Genomic DNA, 22,371 nt, shown 5'->3' with positions numbered 1-22,371 from the left:
GAATATCCTTCTCTCAGCAAATGTTTCATCTGCCGATAAATGTCCATTCCGCTATTTGACGCACGATTCCTCTTTAAGCCTAATTTCTTTGTTGTTCTGTAAAATGTTCTTCTACTGATAACAATGCCATGCAAGAAGGTAAGAAATCCTAAAATTTCGTGAGCAGTATACATTTTTTTAAAGTAATACTCAATGATTTCTTCGACGGTTGCGTGTTGAGGTACACCAGGAAATACAGCTACCTAAAAGTATAAAAAAAACATTGAAGCTTTACAATGCTCTCAATTACAGTCCGATTGTATATCTATTTCCATTTGCTTGTTGAAATTTTCTTTTTACTTCCTTTATTGTTTTGCTATACATGTTTTGTTTATTTTGTGCTGCTTTTACTATCAATGAGTCTCCTGTGGTCACATGATCGGAGTAATAAAAAACGCAAGGTTAATTTATTTTTTTCAAATTAAAAGGTAGTTTCGTATATTAGTAAAACGTAAATAATTATCAAATTGGAGTTATTCCCAAATTCACTAGACATAAAGCAAGTCCAGTAAAAAAAATGTTGTTCCAGTTAAGTTGTAGCCAGTAGAATTTAAATAATTTTGTGCAAATCATATGTGTAAATTTCCTGTATAACAGAATCTGGTTCGATAAAGAAAAAATGATTTACTGAACCAAAAGTCATGGTGATATCTGAAATCCTGGGAACCACTGAATTGATAAAGGTACCTGAACAGGCTTGTTTTTTTTTGGTTTGTTTTTTTTTTACTCAAGACGCGCGTTTCGTCTTTACAAGGTTCATCAATGACGCTAGCGCTGGAATCAAAAAAGCTGTGAGGCCAAATAAAGTACAAAGTTTAAGAGCATTGAAAAGTTCCGAAAAGTTTGGCCAAATACGGCTTAGGAAAATCTGTGTTTGGAGGTATACATTTCTTAGTATTTCAAATAGTTCAAAAGTTGTTAACACAGGAAATCTATATAAATACAAAAATAACATAGTTAAAAACTAGTCAAACAGCACGAAATATTGCTTTCAATAGTATGAAGTAATGCCCCAGTATCTCATTTAAACATACAGCCCCAATTTCGTGAAAATTAAGGTTGGGCATAATAAGGACATCGCAAGACAGAACATATCCTCGCCATGTTTTTATATTAAAGAAATATTTTATATCCAACTGTGACCTTGAACTTTCAATTTTAACCTTGAAAATCAAATGGCAGCTAGATCTAGATGTTTCAAAGGACTATAAAAATTAACTCTAATAAAAGTCTGGTAAGTATCCCTCAAAGCGATGTTGTCACTAAAGTGTTCACAAGATATTTGAGCCCACAATAGTTATTTCAATGTAATCTTGACCATTGACCTTAATAATCAATAATCAATAGTTGATAAAGTGTAGGGTAACAACAAGTTTCTAGATCTTGATGCAGACTAACTACGTACTAAAATTTGGTTAAAACCCGTTAAACCATGCTGACTCAGAAGTGTTCACAAGAATAATACTAACAGATGGTAGCGTTGCAATTTCACATATATATAGCAACTTCGGAAACGAGGCCATGCTAAACAATACACCTTTTCGCTAATATGTCCGCCATTTCTGGACACCACACAGGTTCCCCACAAAAGTTTGACGTCACAAGTGATTGTAGTTTGACGTCAATAGTTCCAGTGACGCAAATTCTGTGGTCAAGTGTCGCAGATTCTCAAATAGCGAAAAGGTCTATTTATAGAAATACGATGATTCAAATTTGAAGTTTGAAGATATAGCCATTTGATGGTCACTCAATTAGTTTTCAATGTACAATAAAATATATTAAATTCATTGGTAGATTATGGGTCACTCAGGGTGTTAACCCCCCTTCCTTTTTTTGAAAATGTTGAATAGAGAAAATACGCGCTGAAGCTCGCTCAAAGGGTCGTTCTCTTAACAAAGCAAGGCCCATATTCATTAAGGAACTGACACTGATCATATTGTCATACATATAAACTAACTTAAGAGAGGGTAATCTTTTGTTCAACATCTGGAGCGAAGATGTTATTTTCCCTATCAATACCGATGTCTTAAAAAGTTCTCATTTGAATGAATTCAATCTAAAAGTTCTTATAGCATTTATTGAACATTCCAAGCATACTATAAGCATTATTAATTTTAGATAAGAACAGAAATATTTTATACGCACCTCCGCCATTGCTTCTCCAGTTTGATAATGAAAAGGGCGCCAAACATTGCATTGAGGCGAGTTACGGAACTTGTGTTAGTGTTTTTGGCTAAACAAACTCGAGTTCTACAACTCGTAATCGGGTTATAAAAACACACAAACTGGCAAAGAAAAACTCGCATAACGCGATCGAAATGAGTAACACGAGTTTGATATCGCACGAAGTTAAAAAAACAAACTCGTAACGTGTAATATATAACTTGTATTACTGCGTTTTAAGACACTAACGTGCGATTTTATAAGTCGGGTTGTTGAGAAGTAAGTCAGCAACTCGTTATATTTAACTCGTGAAACGGAGAAAATAACTCACAAAGACACGGCACATATACGCTTCCGTAATTAGGCAATGTGGTTTTAACATTACTTGATGTGTATGTGACTAAACGTAATGTAGTTGTTTCATTACATGATGTGGTTTTGTTATTTCGTAATGATGACTTGCCAATTCTTTATATGGCTTTAACATTACGTAATGATGTTTCAAAATTTGACGATTTTACACTACATGATGTGTTTGTTTCAGTATTTGACGTGGTCCTATCATTCTTTGATGTGGTTATCACATTACTTGATGAAGTAAAACCACGTGACCATTTCGGAAAAAAAATATGTTCTATTTTTAAACCTATTTCCATATGTCGTTTGTTTAATGCGCTTTGGATGAGTATCGCTATCCATTGAGTTAAAGTTCAAATTAAAGTTCGAGTTGTTGTTCAGAGTTATTTGGTATGAAAAAGGGGAACGGCAGGCAAAATTAAGAAAAAAGTACTAAAAAATTAACAGCATTTCAGACATAAGGGGGATATCCCCAAACCACTTGGTCCTGCCGTTTTTCCTTGGTTCTCAAATGGAAGCAGTATTATAATAAATTCGTAAAAGATTCCACGGAACCCTGTGTCTCGCCTGATATTGCTGCTGTAAGTGTAAAAGCGTAATGTTTTTTTCTGAAGATGCTTTATCTTGATCTTGAAGAATAACTCCTATACAGGTTTTATAACAATTCATGGAGGTTTACACATTTATCATGGCAAAACAGTTTAATTCGGTAATATTTAATGCAAAAATAAACCTTATATAAAAATAAGAAAATGTGGTATGATTGCCAATGAGACAACTGTCAACCACATACCAAATGACGTAGAAGTTAACAACTATATGTGACTGTATGGTCTTCAACAATGAGCAAAACCCATACCACATAGTAAGCTATAAAAGGTCCCGAAATAAAAAATGTAAAAACAATTCAAACGAGAAACCTAACGATCTAAATGATGAAGACGCCGACGCCATTACCGACGACGGAATATAGGTTTGTTGTGTCTCACTGCCGCTACATTAATGTCGCAGGCTCGACACAAATCAAAAGACTTGTACTTGATTGTCAACAAATGAGACACTTTAAATCAACTCACACTAAAGTTACAGGGAAATGGGGGGATCGGACTAAGCGACAAAGCATCAATTCTATAAAATAAGAATTCTCCAATTTTTTTTTAGCGTGTATGATCATTTGAACATATACTAGTACGAATATCAATCTTTTATTTTTATAAATTGCATTCGCTGATATACCTCGCACTAATTGAAAAAAAAAAAACTTTTTGGAATAGCTGTTTCACAGGTGACGACGGATATGTTCCAGTTGTCGTAACTACAATCCCGTCATCTTTTCCTCGAATGTGAACTAGCAAATAAAACCAAATCACTGGGTGTGTACTTTCACGAATAACACGACGGGTGCCACACGTTGAGCAGAATCTGCTTACCCTTCCGGAGCACCCGAGATCATCCCCGATGCCAGTCATACCGATCTATTGAGTTAAGCCAATTGAAACTGTTTTTTTACATTTTTTACTTATGTTGTGCTGTTACACTACAGTCCGAGGTTAGGTTACGGTTTAGCGCTCACATACATGTTAAACTCCGCCACGTTCAGTTTCTTTATGTGCCTGCCCCAAGTCAGGTGCCTGTAGTTCAATGGTTGTCGTTGTTTCATGTGTGTCATATTTGTTTTTCGTAGATTGTTTAGATATAAATTAGACCGTTAGTTTTCTCGTTTTAATTGTTTTACATTTTCACGTGGTGGCCTTTCGTAGCCGACTATACGGTGTGTTGAAGTCTGTACGGTTGCCTATGATTGCTAACATCCACTGTATTTAAACTCTGGTGGATAGTTGTCTCATTGGCAATCACACCACATCTAACTTTAGTTCAATTTCTATGTTGTGTTTTGGATACTGTAACATTGTTTATCTTTTGTACGCATATCCCTGAGCCCTCTTTTCGGAAGCCCGAGCAAAAGCCCTTCATCCGCGATAGAAAATTTAAATACGAACTCATATTAGATAACTCGAATTTCAACTCGAAATCTTAATCTAAATGAGACTCAAATTCGAGTCTAACTCGAACTCTATCTTAAAAGGTGACTCAAATTCAAAGTTGAAGTCGAATTGTAACTCGAACTCTACCTTTAAATATGACTCAAACTCGAAGTTCAACTCGAAACTCAATGCTAACTAGAACTAGAAATTTAAATAATGGCTTGAATTCTAACTCGAAATCGAAGACTAACTCAAAGTTTAACTCGAACAGTAATCCGAACTTTAATTTGAACTCTAACTCGATGGATGGCCACACTCATCCAAGGCACATAAAACATGGAAATCTATTTAAAAATAGAACTAGTTTTTCCGAATTGGTCACGTGGTTTTGTCTCATCAAGTAATGTGATAACCACATCAAAGAATGACAGGACCACATCAAATACTGAAACAAACACATCAGGTAGTGTAAAATCGTCAAATTTTGAAACATCATTGCGTAATGTTAAAGCCATATAAAGAATTGGCAAGTCATCATTACGAAATAACAAAACCACATCATGAAATGACACAACCACATTAAATAATGGTGAAACCACATCGAGTAATGACAAAACCATATTAAGTAATGACAAAACTATATCAAGTCAATACGAAACCATATCGTGTTATATCGAAATATCATTAAGTAATGACTATTCCATATTGAGTTATATCAAAACATCATTACGTAATGTCAAAACCATATTATGTAAAGACAAAATATCATCAAGTAATAATAAAACAACATAACGTAATATCAGAGTTCCACATAAGAAAGCTGTGGCGTTCCATAAATACCTTCACAATAACACAATAAGCTAAAAATACGTTTCCTTCTTTTACCTCTTCTAAAACTACACGTCCTATTGGTTTTGAAAGCAGGCAGCATGGTAAACATCTAACAAGATTTTATCCCATCAAGAATTTTCGCCAGGGTGAAAGGGGGGCATTCAAATAACACATAAAACGCTATCTTGTCTTTATACCTTGATGAAACTATCAGTGGCAGATAAAGGGGGGTTCCGGGGGTTTGAACTCACCCCCTTTTATTTTGACGATCAATGCTTTTGAATGGGGACATATGGTTGGTACCCTCCTTTTAAAAATGGCTGGATCCAACCCTGAGTATCACGACAAGAGTTCATTTACATGTGAATCTTTATCAAATCAAATCCTACTAAAAAAAATCAGATCCATGAGTTCATTTTCTGAAAATAAGAGACGTTTTGTCATAGAAAGCGCCACTATTTGATTGACATATTTAAGTCATGTTGATTCGTGAAAAGCGTGCTATATATATAACATAGAAAACCAAAGACTGAGCAACACGAACCCCACCAAAAACTGGGCATTTGAGCCAATTTAGACCAATTTAATATTTGAAATGGTTGGAATTGACTACATTAGAAGGTCTTAGAAGCATTTAGGTCCATTTAAGCCATTTATATCTGTTTAGTTTCATTTTCATTGAAAAAAAATCCCGCTCCTTATATTCCCGATTCCCGCACCCTAACTCCAGCTTCCCGTCCCCGTAACTCCCGCTTCCCGACCCCCTTACTCCCGCTTTCCGCCTCCTTACTCCCGGGTCCCCCCTGTCCACCACCTCTTATCTCGATCAAAGGACTAACAAAAGGTACACATAGTTGTCTCATTGGCACTCATACCACATCTTCTTATATCTACACACACCAACAATATACATTAATATCAATACAGGCAAATCACTTATCTCTTATTTAACAGTTTAGTTCATGTGAATAACAAAATTATACGGTATCAATTAAGAATTGAATGCTTCTTTTTGTAACTTCATTGGGGTGTAAAAGCGTTGACCGAAGTACATTTTGTATGAAGCGCGGAAGCGCTTCATTCTAAAAATGTGCGCACGGTCAACCTTTTACAACCCTAAGAAGTTACAAAAAGAAGCATTCAATACTTATAATATTACATTTTTTAGCTAGGATCATGAAAACACGATTTTTATCAAGTTTTTATTTAATTTACCTGTGCACTTTATTGTGGGATCTCGTGTCATCATGAATGATAAATTTCATTGTGTAATGAAGTTGATAAAGGAATAACGTGAGATTGCAGTTAGCCAATCAGAATAACGTATTATAATGAAACATACATCTAATGTAATTATAGAACAATGATCATAGTAAGTGAATTCAAGGTTCAAATAACTTGATATGAAATATTCTCTTATGGTTTTGGCTGTGTTATCTATTTCTTGCATGAAGAGATATTTCTCGTATCACACTGCACGGAGTGTGATACAAAAAAGTGATACGTAAACTGCGTTAATTTGATAGGCTTATCCAGCACCATGAGACGATATAGCGACATTCCCATTGGCCATTTGTTAGGTCATTGATAACTTTCAAAGGTTAAGACGATCTACATTTCGTCCATGGTAACAGACATATCGGATTTCTTTCATAATATACAAAATACTCACACTTTTAACGTGGAAATCTTCTCTTTGTCAAATTGTATTACATTCTAAAGCGTACAAAAAGTTTTAAATGTCTGATGTTAAAGTTTGACGCCGGAAAAGGACATATGACGCCATACTTGAACGTACAAAAGACTAAACCAACGATTCGCGGAATTTTTAATTTAGCAGTGAGGATGTTGATCATAAGAGAAATAGTTTTACAACTCGTGAAAATTGGATATCGCTTGATGAATTAATTTGTATCTGAAAGACAACACATATTTTAAACTCCGATAGAATCGATGAACTGTTTAAGAAATATTTTTCTGATTCTTATTCTGAGTTATAATTTTAAATTTGCCAAAATCTATCAATTTTGCAGTTTTTAGTAATTCAAAGGACTTAAAATTATGTTACATGTTCAGATCTATGCTAACTAAACGGTATACCATGATAAATAAAACTGACAAGCCATTGTTTGAGGTGGTATGATTGCTAAAGAAACAAATATCCACCAAAGACGAAAGGACGTGGATATAATCAAGCCAACTTCACTGAGATCACGATAAGGCTTTCAACAATGAGCAAAACCAAACCTTATAGTAATCTATAAAGACCCTGGCTTGTATGTGATGTGCTACTTATATTATGTAGCATGTGTGCTATATATCTGTACCTTATGTATTATGTTTGATATATTGTTGAACCTTCTGTATAATGTGTGTTAAATTGTTGTAACTTATGTATCATGAGTGCTTAATTGATGTACCATATGTATTATATGTGTGCAAATTGTTGTATCTTATGTATCGCTGTGGCATAGCTCCTAATACGCTGCCACGACATGGCGTGCACATCGCAGAGTCTAAAAAAAAAATTGACGCCGAAAATATCATTTAAGGCCATTCTTCAAAGTTCTATGTAGCTTTTCAATATCAATTTATCAAAACAGTTTTGTCGGCAATATGATCAGTGCTGGATGACCTTTAAAAAATAAGGGCAGTAACTAGACATTATCTTTTTGTCCTTTTGAACAGTACCGTATTTGCTAAACAATCAGTTCAAATTTTAGGCCGGATCGGCGTCCAATAAATAATTCTCAAAATTCAGAGAGTGATGAGATAATGGTTTGAAGTTGTATTATGAGCTAGATAGACGCTTGCGCTTCATATGGGCCGTGCGCTGAATTTTAGAACAATATTTGCATTACCGTATATGTTACAAGAGCGCAATTATTTGTTTACATTTTACCGGCAAGTTTTTGTACTCAAATGGTACTCAGAATAGTATCTTGTACGGCTTCTGATTGGATGATACAGGATTGGGATTATTTTTAATCGAAAGCTTATCCAATTAGGTTTATCAAATCCAGAAAAATCAAACACACATTTTACAAAGTAAAAAGTAAAATAAGATCTGCAAGTAAGTCAAATTATAGAAAATATATTCTATATCTGCACGTGCAGTGTTATCACGACTTAAGTGCCGACAGCACTATGTCAAACGCTTGATATCGTTAATTCCGCATTGTATCAGTCTATTGGTACAATACTCTGTGTTCTCTTAACAATGCCCGTTGCAAGTGCCTACGCCGAAAGGTCGTTTAGAGTAATAAGTGAAACGTTCGAAAACGTACATCCGTTCCACAATGAGAAATGACAGATTGTTGTCTTTAGGTTTAATGCACATCCACCGTGATTTTGAAGTCAATTTAGACAAGGCCGTGGACGTTTTCGTTGCAGCTAAAAAAAACGGAGGGCAGATTTTTGAAAATTGCTGATGTTTCTCAGTCTTTCTAATTTGCTTTTCAAACCAAATCTAGGCCCTCAGAATGCACCATTTTGTGTCTAGTAAAAAAAAACCTTACTGGCGTGCTCTTCAAATGGACCCAGCTACGCCCCCAGTATCGTGAGTGCTATATTGTTGTACCTTGTATTTAATGTGTACCATACTGTCGCACCTTGTGTATTATGTGTGCTATATTCAAAGTAACTTTACTTGCTCCTGTTGTAATTTTACACGCAGTATTGAGTAGTGCTTTATATGTTCTATATAGTGACTTAAATGGCTTTTTATGACATGTCAATATCATATCAAATGTTTGGGGTAAATAAAAATTGTGCCTGAGATGTGCAAAATAAAATATAACAATATCATCTTTTCTTTTATTTCGAATTTTATAATACACATTGATTAATCATATGCAATTATCGGCTACCCAATAATGATGCAAGCCAATAATAGATTCATAATAATACATTAACGATGTTGACGAAACTGAATCAAACTGACTGCTAATAGCGAATTATTATTTCACAATTCCATTTTTATAGATGTTTGAAATTTTAATTTTTTGTCAAAATCGTAGCTAATGCCCATTTAAATATTAACCTTTCTTTATTTTCATATTTTGCAATGTATTCTTGAATTAAATTCGTAAACCCGCCGAAAATCCATATGCATCATAAGGTCCAAAGCCGTAAACAGTTACTCCAAACAAAACATTCTCTGTGATATGGTTCACTTTAATCACTGTATTGGCAGGCATGCTCATGACAATTGAGGAATAATTTTCATTGTTTAAAGCTATTTCGGATTTTCGAATTGATAGTAAGTTTCCTACGAATCGAAGTCCTGAAGCCTGCGATGATCGTATAATAATTGAAATATAATTTTCAAGATGCTTATAACGAACAAGTGGTGGTGCGACTACATAATTGTGGGAAAAATGGCTGGTTGCAGGCAAGGATGTCATGAATATTCCGTTTTCACTCTTACAGAAAATTGTAACTAGTACTGGTTGCGAAGAAATTACAGTATGTACATTTGATGATAACTGTATTGAAAAAACATTTCCAGGTTGAATAAGTATTGTTTCTGAAAAATGTTCATTATTGTCAATATTCACAGTTGTATTAAAAGATCTTGTGGTTATACGCAGGGAAACGTATTTCACTTTTGCCATTATTGGCACTACGAAATACTGTCCCCAATGATCGTTCGGTAACATGCATGCATACATAGATTCTTCATCATATGAACTTTTACTATTTCCCGATATTAATGAAATGGAATTATTTGCCTGAACATTGGCGAGGAATCGACCATCATTTGCTTCCAAATGTAAACCTTCCAAATATCCTAACGTAAATGTTCCATTCGTCAATGCTTTGATAGTCGTACCCATGATTTTCAAGTCAGTTTTCAAAGGTTCAATCCAAACTTTTGTGTATGGAGCCGTTGCAACAATAGCAATATGTATGCTAGGATAATCAAGCATCAATGGGTAATATGACTCCCCTAAACTATTAACAGGTAAGACATTAAAGGCATAGGATGAACATTTATAATACTGATATATACAAGGATCATGTTCTCCGAAGTCACTGTAGCATACTACACTAATTGGATGATCTGAACGAATCAAAATAGAAGTGGACGTTCTTCCAATAGGAATCATTGTTATATGCTCAGGTAGGTTAACGTAAGCAACACCTGATGTTATGTCGACTGTTTGGTTAACCCCAGGATAGGCCGAATATATTTTCACCTTTGAAGGAAAATCTGCTGTGATAATCAGCTGCACAGTTAAGGCATATTTTGATGTGTCATCGTGTGAGGGAAACATTGTAATAAATTCCTTTCCTTTATGGTCTGAAAGTAAAAGATAAAAAAATGTAGTATAATCAATTAAAAAGACGTTAAAACATAGTATAATACATAATACATTTAATTGAAAAATGGAAGTGTTTTAGTACAAAATTTCTTAACAATATAATATTCTTATTATTAAGACAGGTTTAATTTTAGTTCTAATATGGTATTCTTTTTTCGCTTTGTAATAGACTTCGTGGTCTCGCCTCGAGTGCAGAAGATTGTGCCAGGGTTCGATCTCCGACCGGGTCAAACCAAAGTCTTCGTCGAAATTTGTATATTTGCTGTGTGTCTGTTAAGCACTCAGCATTTAAGAAAGAGATCAAATACTAGTCGGCTCGGCGTCAGAAAAAATATTTCCGAGTAAGTTGACATGTCTTCCTTCGGACTAAAACCTTGAACAATTACACACCCTTAAATACGACGTTTAGGTCTAGTATAAGTTCGAGGCAACAGTAGTTTACCGATGTCCAAATCTCATAAATCCATCTTGAGGATACAAATCAAGATAAAAAAAAACTGAGGGAATTGCATGAACGTAAATAGGAGCGAGACCGGGTGCGTTGTCAGAGTGAGCGTCTCCTGCTATGCACGCAATATAAGCCATGCGAATCCACACTCAGTAAAAATGTCACAATCGGGAATTGAACAAAATCGGTACAGATCAGACGACTACTAGATAGTATCTAAAGATATAAGAACGGCGAAAACATGTCGCTCGTGCGGTAAGACAAAGCCACATTGTATTGGTCAACCAATTCGTGATGGTGACCGTAAAACGTATGTAGTGTCCATTTCAGACGTTCTTCCTCTTCTCTGTTGGAACAGTTTTAGTATCAGGAGCACACCTCTGTTAATGAAGTCCGTATAGTGTGAACATGCACGAGCGTAACGTATTAATTGAGATATGTAAGCACCATACGATGCGGCAGATGGTATGTTACTGCTGAGAAATGGGAAATTGCCAATTGGAAAGTAATAAAACATGGTTCATCTTCTTGTAACATTAGCACGTTTCGTTCTGATATCATGTAATATTTGCCACTGGATTTTACAGACCTATTAATATCATATTTCACTTCTCAAACAAGGCAATGTTCTTAGACCTTTTTGCAATATTCAGCATTTAGCGACACTTACCCCAATGTTTTGCGATACTTTTAAACGTCATTCAATTAATCTTGTGGTGTCAAAATTTGACGGGAACGTCTGTTGTATCATGTAATGGCAAACAGAAATTAGGTGTATTCAATCCAAGGATAAGGTATACGCCCTTGACGTAACACTTTATTTTGAAACGTCTTAATATTGAATGACATATGAGATCAAAACGGTCACTTCTCTGGGCGTTGTTCGCTATATATGAAAACTTTATTAAACGTAAGTTAAAAATTCTCCAAGTGATCATTGCTGCCACAAATAATTTCTGAAACCAAATAGGATTTTAGCCGATCGCCTTTTTTATCGATCAGTGTTACGCAAAACCAGCATCACCATATTTTATTCAATTTTTTAGTCCAATGAAACAAAATTGAGACTTCAATAGAGTTGGACTTTTACCTTTAGGAGGAGCAGTTATTTGTGAATCAGTTTCCACATGGCTAGTCGGCTTACGTCTTTTACCATGACCAAATCCATCTGAATATAGAAACAGACATTTTTTTCTTTATAGGGCTTTGACATATAGATTCGTACGCTTAATTACCCAAATAGACAAACAGCAACCAATGATGGTTAATGTGAAGAACAAATAAAGACTTGACAAAACAAGATACGTTAAAACAATAGGTTATTATTACTCAAAAATGGAAAACTGGTTTTGTCAAAGGTATTGCATAACTGCTAATGTAGTGTTTAATTCGCCATCTGTTCGAGAAAGGGATCTAAATATGAAGTATTCATTCTTGTCTCTGGAATGTCCATTTGTTTAAGTGGTAGTTGGTTGTAAAATACACAATAGAAAAAAGACACATTTAGTTATCATAAATCATACTGATTTAGACACATCTGTATCAACAGCAAGTTACATAAGGTACAGTCTGCAACATTTCCAGGTAATCGGATTCAATTTGGTGAATAACTTAAAGAAAACAACATTTGCAACCCACTCATACACACGACGATCGACGTGTGTTTGATTTGTTCTATTTTTAAAAGATAAATCTTGTGGTACGGTAGTTCGTTGTTGTTTGTTTTTGCTTTTACGTAATTTTTTTGCGGATGAGTCGGATGTTGGTGGTTGGTAAGGTTTATTGTTCTGCCATGTAATTGTTTTCGGATGACTTAGATGTTGGTGGTTGGTAAGGTTTATTGTTCTGTCATGTAATTTTTTTGCGGATGAGTCGGATGTTGGTGGTTGGTAAGGTTTATTGTTCTGTAATGTAATTTTTTTGCGGATGAGTCTGATGTTGGTGGTTGGTAAGGTTTATTGTTCTGTCATATATTTTTTTTGCGGATGAGTCTGATGTTGGTGGTTGGTAAGGTTTATTGTTCTGTCATGTAATTTTTTTGCGGATGAGTCTGATGTTGGTGGTTGGTAAGGTTTATTGTTCTGTCATGTAATTTTTTTGCGGATGAGTCTGATGTTGGTGGTTGGTAAGGTTTATTGTTCTGTCATGTAATTTTTTTGCGGATGAGTCTGATGTTGGTGGTTGGTAAGGTTTATTGTTCTGTCATGTAATTTTTTTGCGGATGAGTCGGATGTTGGTGGTTGGTAAGGTTTATTGTTCTGTCATGTAATTTTTTTGCGGATGAGTCGGATGTTGGTGGTTGGTAAGGTTTATTGTTCTGTCATGTAATTGTTTTCGGATGACTCAGATGTTGGTGGTTGGTAAGGTTTATTGTTCTGTCTTGTATAATTTTGGTCGGATAAGTTGGATGTTGGTGGTTGGAAAGGTTTATTTTTTCTGTCATGTATAATTTTTGTCTGATGAGTGTGATGTTGGTGGTTGGTAAGGTTTATTGTTCTGTCATGTATATTTTTCAAGAATGACTGTGCTAAAAAACCCATCCCCATTCTCCCGTTATCAGATGCAACCGCATAAGCATTTTAACGCAAACATACTGACTTTGAATAAATGACGGCTTCGGTTCTTTTACACAAACTGCGTCAGACTACAAAATTGATCTGTACCAAATTATTTGCATATTTATAAAATATCGTTTTGTTTACCTGTAATATGTTATTTAGTAATGTGTATGGACCGGTTGTGTATGGTACTTTAAATGCAATAATTTATTGAATGTGTAAAGAAGAGTGGAGAAATAACGTGGCGGTGTACGAAAAAGACAGTGATTTGAGATGAAAATAACTATTGAGCGTAAATAATTTAATAATTACCTTTAAAATATTTGTAAAGCCATACCAGTTTTGTAGTATCATCATTGTTGAACTCAAGAAATTCAGAAACATTTTCTGACGTTTTCAATTTAGACAAAAGTATCACAGTGATATTATTCTGAAGTTTGTGAAGAGTTGAACGCATCTTTTTGATATATTTCTTTTAAATTTTCTAAATTCCTTGATAAATAAACTGTTCAGTTCAACTTTCAGTACGTTTTGTATCTCCTTGAATTTTTCAGAATTTTTCGTCATTATTTCGTCCATCACTTGTACTCTTGATTCCAAGGTTTTTGTTACCATGGTTTTTGTATCCCTTTTGAGTACTTTTCTTAAATTTTTACTGAAACTGGATAGGGCAAATTCAACTGGAATTATCACTTTGCTAAGTCTGTTGTATTTATCCTCATTTGTTGCTGCCATTGCATTAAAAGTATTTGCTGATAAAAGCAGGAATACAAACTGTATATGTCCAACATATAGTGTCATCTCTTTGATGTCTGATATGATTTCGAAAAGCACTTTTTTATTAGAATGTCAGAATATAATTATAAACATTTCTGTGATATATTGCATTCGTAAGACCTTTAATATAAACTTTTGAAGGGAAACAAGCTAATATTAAAGTTCGTTATTATTATTACAGTTCAAATGGGCTAAATTGCACATAAATATGGGAAGCATATTTTAAATCATAGAAATTTAGTTGGGGTACTGGTTGAGGTATAATAGTAGTGGTTTTTAGGATTTAAAAACCACGATATGGACCACGCTCTGATTGGCTTATTTATTTTTCATTTTTGTTATCTATCATACAATTGGTTCTTAATGTAACTCGGATTTATTCTACGAAAAAGAGAATTTCCGAAGTGTACTTTCTGTTTCGATTTCACGTTATATTTATACTGCTGTTAACTGACGGGTAAGTGAGTCCTAAAGATGCAGAAAAGGGTAAACACTAAAACAAAAATTGCCTGTTTACGACCAAATAATAAACATACCTTTGCTTTAAACATTTAGGCCAAAATATCAGGCTCTGGTCCAACCTGGGATTTATAAAATTCCCTGTATAAGTTAATCACTATAACTAGTGATTAGTGTGACCATGTTGATAGTAAGAGTTTTCCCCTGATATTCATGATTATATGATTACACGGTGTGATTATGTTGATAGTTAGAAGAAATTATTATTCATGATAAGTTGATCACACATTCAAATCATGTTGATCATTTGATTATTGCTCTTAATATTCATAATCATCATAATCATATTATTCCACAGATTGACCATGATGATTGTTTAAATATTGACCTTTATGTTCATAATCATATGATTACACAGTCAGGCCGTGATGATCGTCTGAATATTGCCCTTGATAATCATGATCATATTATTAAACAGTTAGGCCATGTTGATTGTTTGATTATTGCCATTAATATTCATAATCATATGATTACTCAGTTGGGCCGTGATGATCGTCTGATTATTGCCCTTGATAATCATGATCATATTATTAAACAGTTAGGCCATGATGATTGTTTGATTATTTCCATTAATATTCATAATCATATGATTACTCAGTTGGGCCGTGATGATTGTCTGATTATTGCCCTTGATAATCATGATCATATGATTAAACAGTTAGGCCATGATGATTGTTTGATTATTGCCCTTAATATTCATAATCATATGATTACACAGTTAGGCCGTGATGATCGTCTGATTATTGCCCTTGATAATCATGATCATATGATTTAACATTTAGGCCATGATGACTGTTTGATTATTGCCCTTAATATATATAACCATATGATTACACAGTAAAGGCCATGATGATCGTCTGATTATTGCCCTTGATAATCATGATCATATGATTAAACAGTTAGGCCATGATGATTGATTGATTTTTGCCCCTGATAATCATGATCATATGATTGAACAGTTAGGCCATGATGATTGTTTGATTATTACCATTAATATTCATGATTATCTGATTACGCAGTTTGACTATGATGATCGTTAGATTATTGCCCTTAATATTCATGATTATTTAATTACATAATTTGAACATGATAATCATTTGATTATTGCCCTGAATATTCATGATCATCTGATTACACAGTTTGAACATGATGATCGTTTGAATATTGCCCTTATATTCATGATCATCTGATTACACAGTTTCGAACATGACGATCATTTGATTATTACCCTTAATAACCATAATCATATGATTGAACAGTTAAACATGATAATCTATTGATTATTGCCTTTACTATTCATGATTATCTGATTACATATTTTTGATTATTGCCCTTAATATTCATAATTATCTAATTTGAGGTTTGATTATTGCCCTTGATATTCATGATAGATTAGATAATGTAATATCACACTTTGATCATGTTAATCATTTGATTATTGCCCTTATAATTCATGATCCATGATTCCAGGATTTTGAAAAAGGGGGTGAGGCCCTATGGAAAACCAACGTTTGGAGCAATATGTTTAAAAGTCTATACATTTATCATATATGAAGCTCCCTGCCCCCTCTAAGTCCGCCTTTGATGATCATGTGATTACAGGGTTTAATCATCATCATCATTTCGAATCGATTGTTTGATTATTGTCCTTTATAACCTGGTTTAATCATGCCGATAGTTTCAATTTCTGCCCTAAAAATTCATGATCATGTTATTATATCGGTTGATCATTTTATTAGTTTGAATACTCCCCTAATGTTTATGATTATGTGGTTACACTTTGATCATGTTAATCATGTTAGTAGTTTGATTACTGCACTGAAATTACAATATATATATATAAAGCCTGTACCTAAGAACCATATCAACAATACATACATGTCATATAGACTGTACCTAAGAACCATATAGACAAAACTTATAACCTGAACCTAAAAACCATATAGACAATTAATAAAGCATATATCTAAGAACCATAAACAATACATGTACCCTATATCTAAGAACCATATATGATACATATAAACTAAACATAAGAACCAAAGAAAATACATTAAGCCTATATCTAAGAACCATAGAAAATACATATAGACTGTACCTAAAGACCATAGACAAAATATCAAGCTGATATCTAAGAATTAAAGACAATATATAACGCTATTATCAAACAACTATATACTATACATATAGACTGAACCTAGGAACCATATAGACAAAACATATAGCCTTTCTTTAAGAACCATAGATAATTCATATAAACTAAACCTAAGAACCATAGACCATACACGAAGCCTTTATCTGAGAACCATAGACAATACATATAGACTGAACATAAGAACCATAGACAATACATATAGACTGTACCTAAGAACCATAGACAATACATATAGACTTAACCTAAGAATCATAGGCAATACATATAGCCTATATCTAAGAACCATAGACAATACACAAAGACTGAACCTAAGAACCATAGGCAATACATATGGACAATATCTTAAGAACCAAATACAATACATATAGCCTATATCTAAGAACCATAGACAATCCATATAGCCTATATCTAAGAACCATAGACAATACATATAGAATATATCTTAGAACCATAGACAATCCATATAGCCTATATCTAAGAACCATAGACAATACATATAGAATATATCTAAGAACCATAGACAATACATATAGACCATATCTAAGAGCCATAGACAATACATATAGACTAAATCTTAGAACCATAGACAATACATATAACCTATATCTAAGAACCATAGACAATACATATAGCCTATATCCAAGAACCATAGACAATTCATGTATAATATATTTAAGAACCAAAGACAATAAATATAGACTGAACCTAAGAAACATAGACAATCCATATAGAATATATCTAAGAACCATAGACAATACATATAGACTATATATCTAAGAACCATAGACAATACATATAAGACTATATCTAAAAACCATAGACAATACATATAGACTAAATCTAAGAACCATAGACACTTCATATAGAATATATCTAAGAACCATAGACAATACATATAGAATATATCTGAGAAGCATACACAATCCATATAGACTATATCTAAGAACCATAGACAATACATATAGAATATATCTTTAAGAACCAAAGACAATACATATTGACTATATCTAAGAACCATAAACAATACATATAGAATATATCTAAGAACCATAAACAATACATATAGACTCTACCCAAGAACCACAGACAAACAACTGAGACAATACAAATTGCATGTACCTATGAACTATAGAAAATACACAACCTGTACCTGAGAACCATAGACAATACATATAGCCTGAAATTCCTGAATGTAAGATCTATTGCTCAAGCATGACATTCACTCTTTGGGGGACACTATAAAATGGCTTAGTACCACAAGCATTATTGGTAAACTTTATATAAATATAATAGCATTCCAATTTCTTCTGGCATTCTGGCTCCCTCGACCAACAAAAATTGTCTGCCCTGAAGTAAGTCAATGCTGCAAAATCAACCAAATCAATAGATTTAAATTTAGTCAAGCCTGAGATGTGAGGAATGTTAAATCACACATGATTTAGAGGGGGTAAAGAACATACAGCCAGCACAACATATACATCTTGTTTCCCACTTTACTTGTGCAGGCCTAAGTTTCTTTATTTCTTTTGGTAATAATGATTCATAAAAATAAATGGTAGTGCATAATACATTTTATAGCTGTTCTAGTTTGATAAATAATTTACTATATTTATTTATAGGACCAAGAAAACAACAAGGAAGATTGGGAAAAGGCGAAGAAGCTGGTTAGTTAAATTTAAATAACCCAACAATTTCTACTAGGAGTTCTACCTTTGATACTTTAGATTTATATATGCAGCTACATCCAATAATTTGGATCAATTTTGTTTTTCGTTGATTGAGAAAAATCATACTTTAATGGATATTTGGATTCATGGTTTTGCAAAAGGCTGCATTCAAGCTAGTACAGAATGGCTTCTTTATTAAATACAATGTATTTAAATTTGTAATAGCGGTTTACCCATGCCCAAGAAATCGACAAAAATGTGTATTCCACAAATAATTATGAAGCCACAATCCTCAAAAGTTGATATAGGTCAAAATATCTTATGTTTGGCATTCTCGTTAAATTTGTTATACATCTAAACTGATAATTTTGATCAAATTGTTCTTTTTAAAAGTTTACATTGACCAAAAATAATCACAGAGAAGAAATAGATTTTTACCTATGTTTTCTAGGTACTCTGAACACTTGTTCTGTCCAAGTCTTTTTGGAACATTTCTTTTTACTTCCAGGTGAATAAAATGTTGGAAAATGGTGAGACCGTGGTGTCAATTATATTGAACAAAGAAACCAAGTCCATTGAGTTTTGAAGTAAGCACACAAATGGTACAATATCTATTCATGAGTATACTATATTGATTAGGAAATACAGCTGTGGCATTAAATGATCATAAACCATTAAGGATCCAAAGTACATGTTGAAAAACAAACAAACCATAATATATCGAGAAAAAAAACATATAATGAGATTTTTTTAGCTGAGGCAACTATCCATCAGATACCATATATCTAAGCAAGTAAATGTCATCATATGGTCCTGTAACAATGAACAAAAACTATACTAGAAATTAAGCTATGAAAGCTAGTAACATGACAAAATGTCTTAGGACAATAACTTACCAAATGAGTACGGGTTAACCATGTTAATGAGGGCTCAACCTTCCATTAACCAGAGAAAGTGGTGTTACAGCACAAATTGAGAACTAACTGTAAAACCAGTTGAAAAAGGCTTGACTCATCAAATCAATACAAAGCCCCATTATTCAAAACCAATTAAAAAAAAATTAAAAAACAGGTTTTCAAGACTGAAATATCAATCAGTTTACCTCCAGTGGATTTAATATGAAGATGCAATTACCAGTCTAAGAAAACCATGACACTACAATTCCAAAACTTAAGTATCAAACAATATGTAGTTCCTGAAGTGTTCACAACTGTATAAAAATACATATTTAGTTATGTTTTAATTTATATATAACAAAATCAATTAAAGAACAGATAAAAATTGTTAAGTTGATTACCTTTTAGAATTAGTACTAAAAGAATGGATAACTTTACATGTATTTATGTCTGGTCATGTACCAGTATGCACTATAATAGCTTTTTGAGATAAGTGTTTTTAATTTTAGTTAATTGTGTTTCAAAGGACACATTATTTAATTTAGCTACCTTTGTACTGAAAGAAGATCGATGACAACTTTTTATGTGTAACTATACATTTTTTTCTCCTAGATTTTATATGTGTTCTTATTTTTTTACAGAATGTGTAGGGCTTAAAATACATCAGCCCAGCACATCCAGGTTTAAACATCCTCAGGCTATTCTTCAGGGTGTTTAGAACAGAACAATGCAAGTTGCTAAAAGACTGCCAATGGCTGACAAGAGAAATGTATGACATAATGGGATGCCATTAGCTGGTACAATTGTCATGGAGAATAAGGTGTTCAGCGTGTGGCAGGTGGTCACACTTTTAATGTGTCAATACAACAACACATGAGGGACATGTAGTATAATAGAAAATGAAAGCGACAATTTATGTAAAAAAGAAATATTTTTTTTTATGCCCCACCTACATTAGTAGAGGTGCATTACATTTTCTAGTCTGTTCGTTTGTCCGTCTGTCCCGCTTCAGGTTAAAGTTTTTAGTCAAGGTAGATTTTGATGAAGTTGAAGTCCAATCAACTTGTTACTTAGTACACATGTTCCCTATGATATAATCTTCCTAATTTTAATGCCAAATTAGAGTTTTGACCCCAATTTCACGGTCCACATAGAAAATGATAGTGCAAGTGAGGCATCCATGTACTATGGACACATTCTTGTTTTTATATGCATACATTTTCAGTGATGTATTTAAGCTAAAAAGTTTGTTGTAATTAGAACATCTTAATAATCCATATCTCAATTGATTTTGAACAGCACAAATTTCTTAGATATTTATGTAATTGATACAAAATTGATTTTTCATGTGACAGGAAATGCTGAAATACAACCAGGGGATAAATTTAGAAAATAAATATTTGTGAATCTTTTATTTGTCTTTTTATTATATCTTTGTATATGGCATTGTTTAGATTGCATGACCAACCAACCTGTATTAGGTTATAGACTCTTTATTCATGTTTGATTTGATTTTATTGTATTTTAAATGTTGTAAAATATAATTGGAAAGCCCAAAATATTGTTTACTCAGTCATCTAATTATTACAAATGCAGCCTTCTTCCAACAATGAAAGCACAATCCCAATTTATGAGCATTTACTTGTACTGGCTAATACTGGGAAAAACAGTTGACCATGATATGCCCAAGTATGCTGCAGAGCCAAAACAACACTTTGATTCCGCAAAATATTATTGAAATTCACTAACAAAAAACTGTTGAAATATACAAACATACATAACATTAAGAGTAATTAAGGCGAGAATACATTGAGGACTGTAAAGTTATACATACAACCTGTGACCAACTATCTTCGTTTGACCATAAAACTGTGTGAAAATATCGTATACACTACCAAATGCAACCAAGTGACAAAATTCTAGATGTGAACAGTGTCTCTTCATAACCATAGCTTATATTAATACTGTTGTGTAATGTTGGAAGGAATAACTGGTTGAATTTTCAAATAAAAATACAGAGTAAAGGCGTATATTAATCATATATACTAGTATATCTAAGGTTCAAATCTACAGGTTCTTTTTACATGGTTTATATATATATATATATATATATATATATATGGCTCTCATATGAAGTAGTTTTTATAATGTGGAGTTCTTCGATACAGGTTGTTTTAACAGGTAGTTCATGGTTCTTAAAACAAAAGGATTCAAATTGGTATGTGTCTTAAGTACTGGTTATGTAAAAAAGCCTTGTAAGGTTCTTCAATACAGTTAACGTTTTTGGTGGGTTTCATGTTGCTCAGTCTTTAGTTTTCTATTTTGTGTTTTGTATAATTTTGTTTGTTGGTCTTTTTTTCCCTTTTTTAGCCATAGTGTTGTCAGTTTATTTTCGGCTTATGATAGATATAAGAAGATGCGGTATGAGTGCCAATGAAACAACTCTCCATCCAAGTTACAATTTATAAAAGTAAACCATTATAGGTCAAAGTACGGTCTTCAACACAGAGCCTTGGCTCACACCAAACACCAAGCTCTAAAGGGCCCCAACAATGACTAGTGTAAAACCATTCAAACGGGAAAACCAACGGTTATGAGTTTGAATGTCTCTTTGGTATCTTTTGCCTCTCTTGTCTATACATAACATGG

General features: G+C 33.4%; 1 long non-coding RNA gene across 2 annotated transcripts; it reads left to right on the top strand.

Moving 5' to 3' along the window:
* The first annotated feature begins 14,743 nt into the window (after positions 1-14,743).
* On the top strand, positions 14,744-21,134 carry LOC127734365 (uncharacterized). 2 transcript variants are annotated; one of them, XR_007997532.1, is made up of 4 exons: positions 14,744-14,942; positions 18,779-18,823; positions 19,335-19,428; positions 20,364-21,134. It is a non-coding gene; the product is annotated as an uncharacterized LOC127734365 (long non-coding RNA). The 2 variants fall into 2 exon arrangements; XR_007997531.1 differs by having other exon boundaries at positions 14,748-14,942; positions 19,335-19,413.
* The last annotated feature ends 1,237 nt before the right edge of the window (positions 21,135-22,371 follow it).

Source organism: Mytilus californianus, unplaced genomic scaffold, assembly GCF_021869535.1.
Source record: "Mytilus californianus isolate M0D057914Y unplaced genomic scaffold, xbMytCali1.0.p SCAF_3, whole genome shotgun sequence".
Taxonomy (NCBI): domain Eukaryota; kingdom Metazoa; phylum Mollusca; class Bivalvia; order Mytilida; family Mytilidae; genus Mytilus; species Mytilus californianus.
This window is presented reverse-complemented; position numbering and strand designations above follow the sequence as displayed.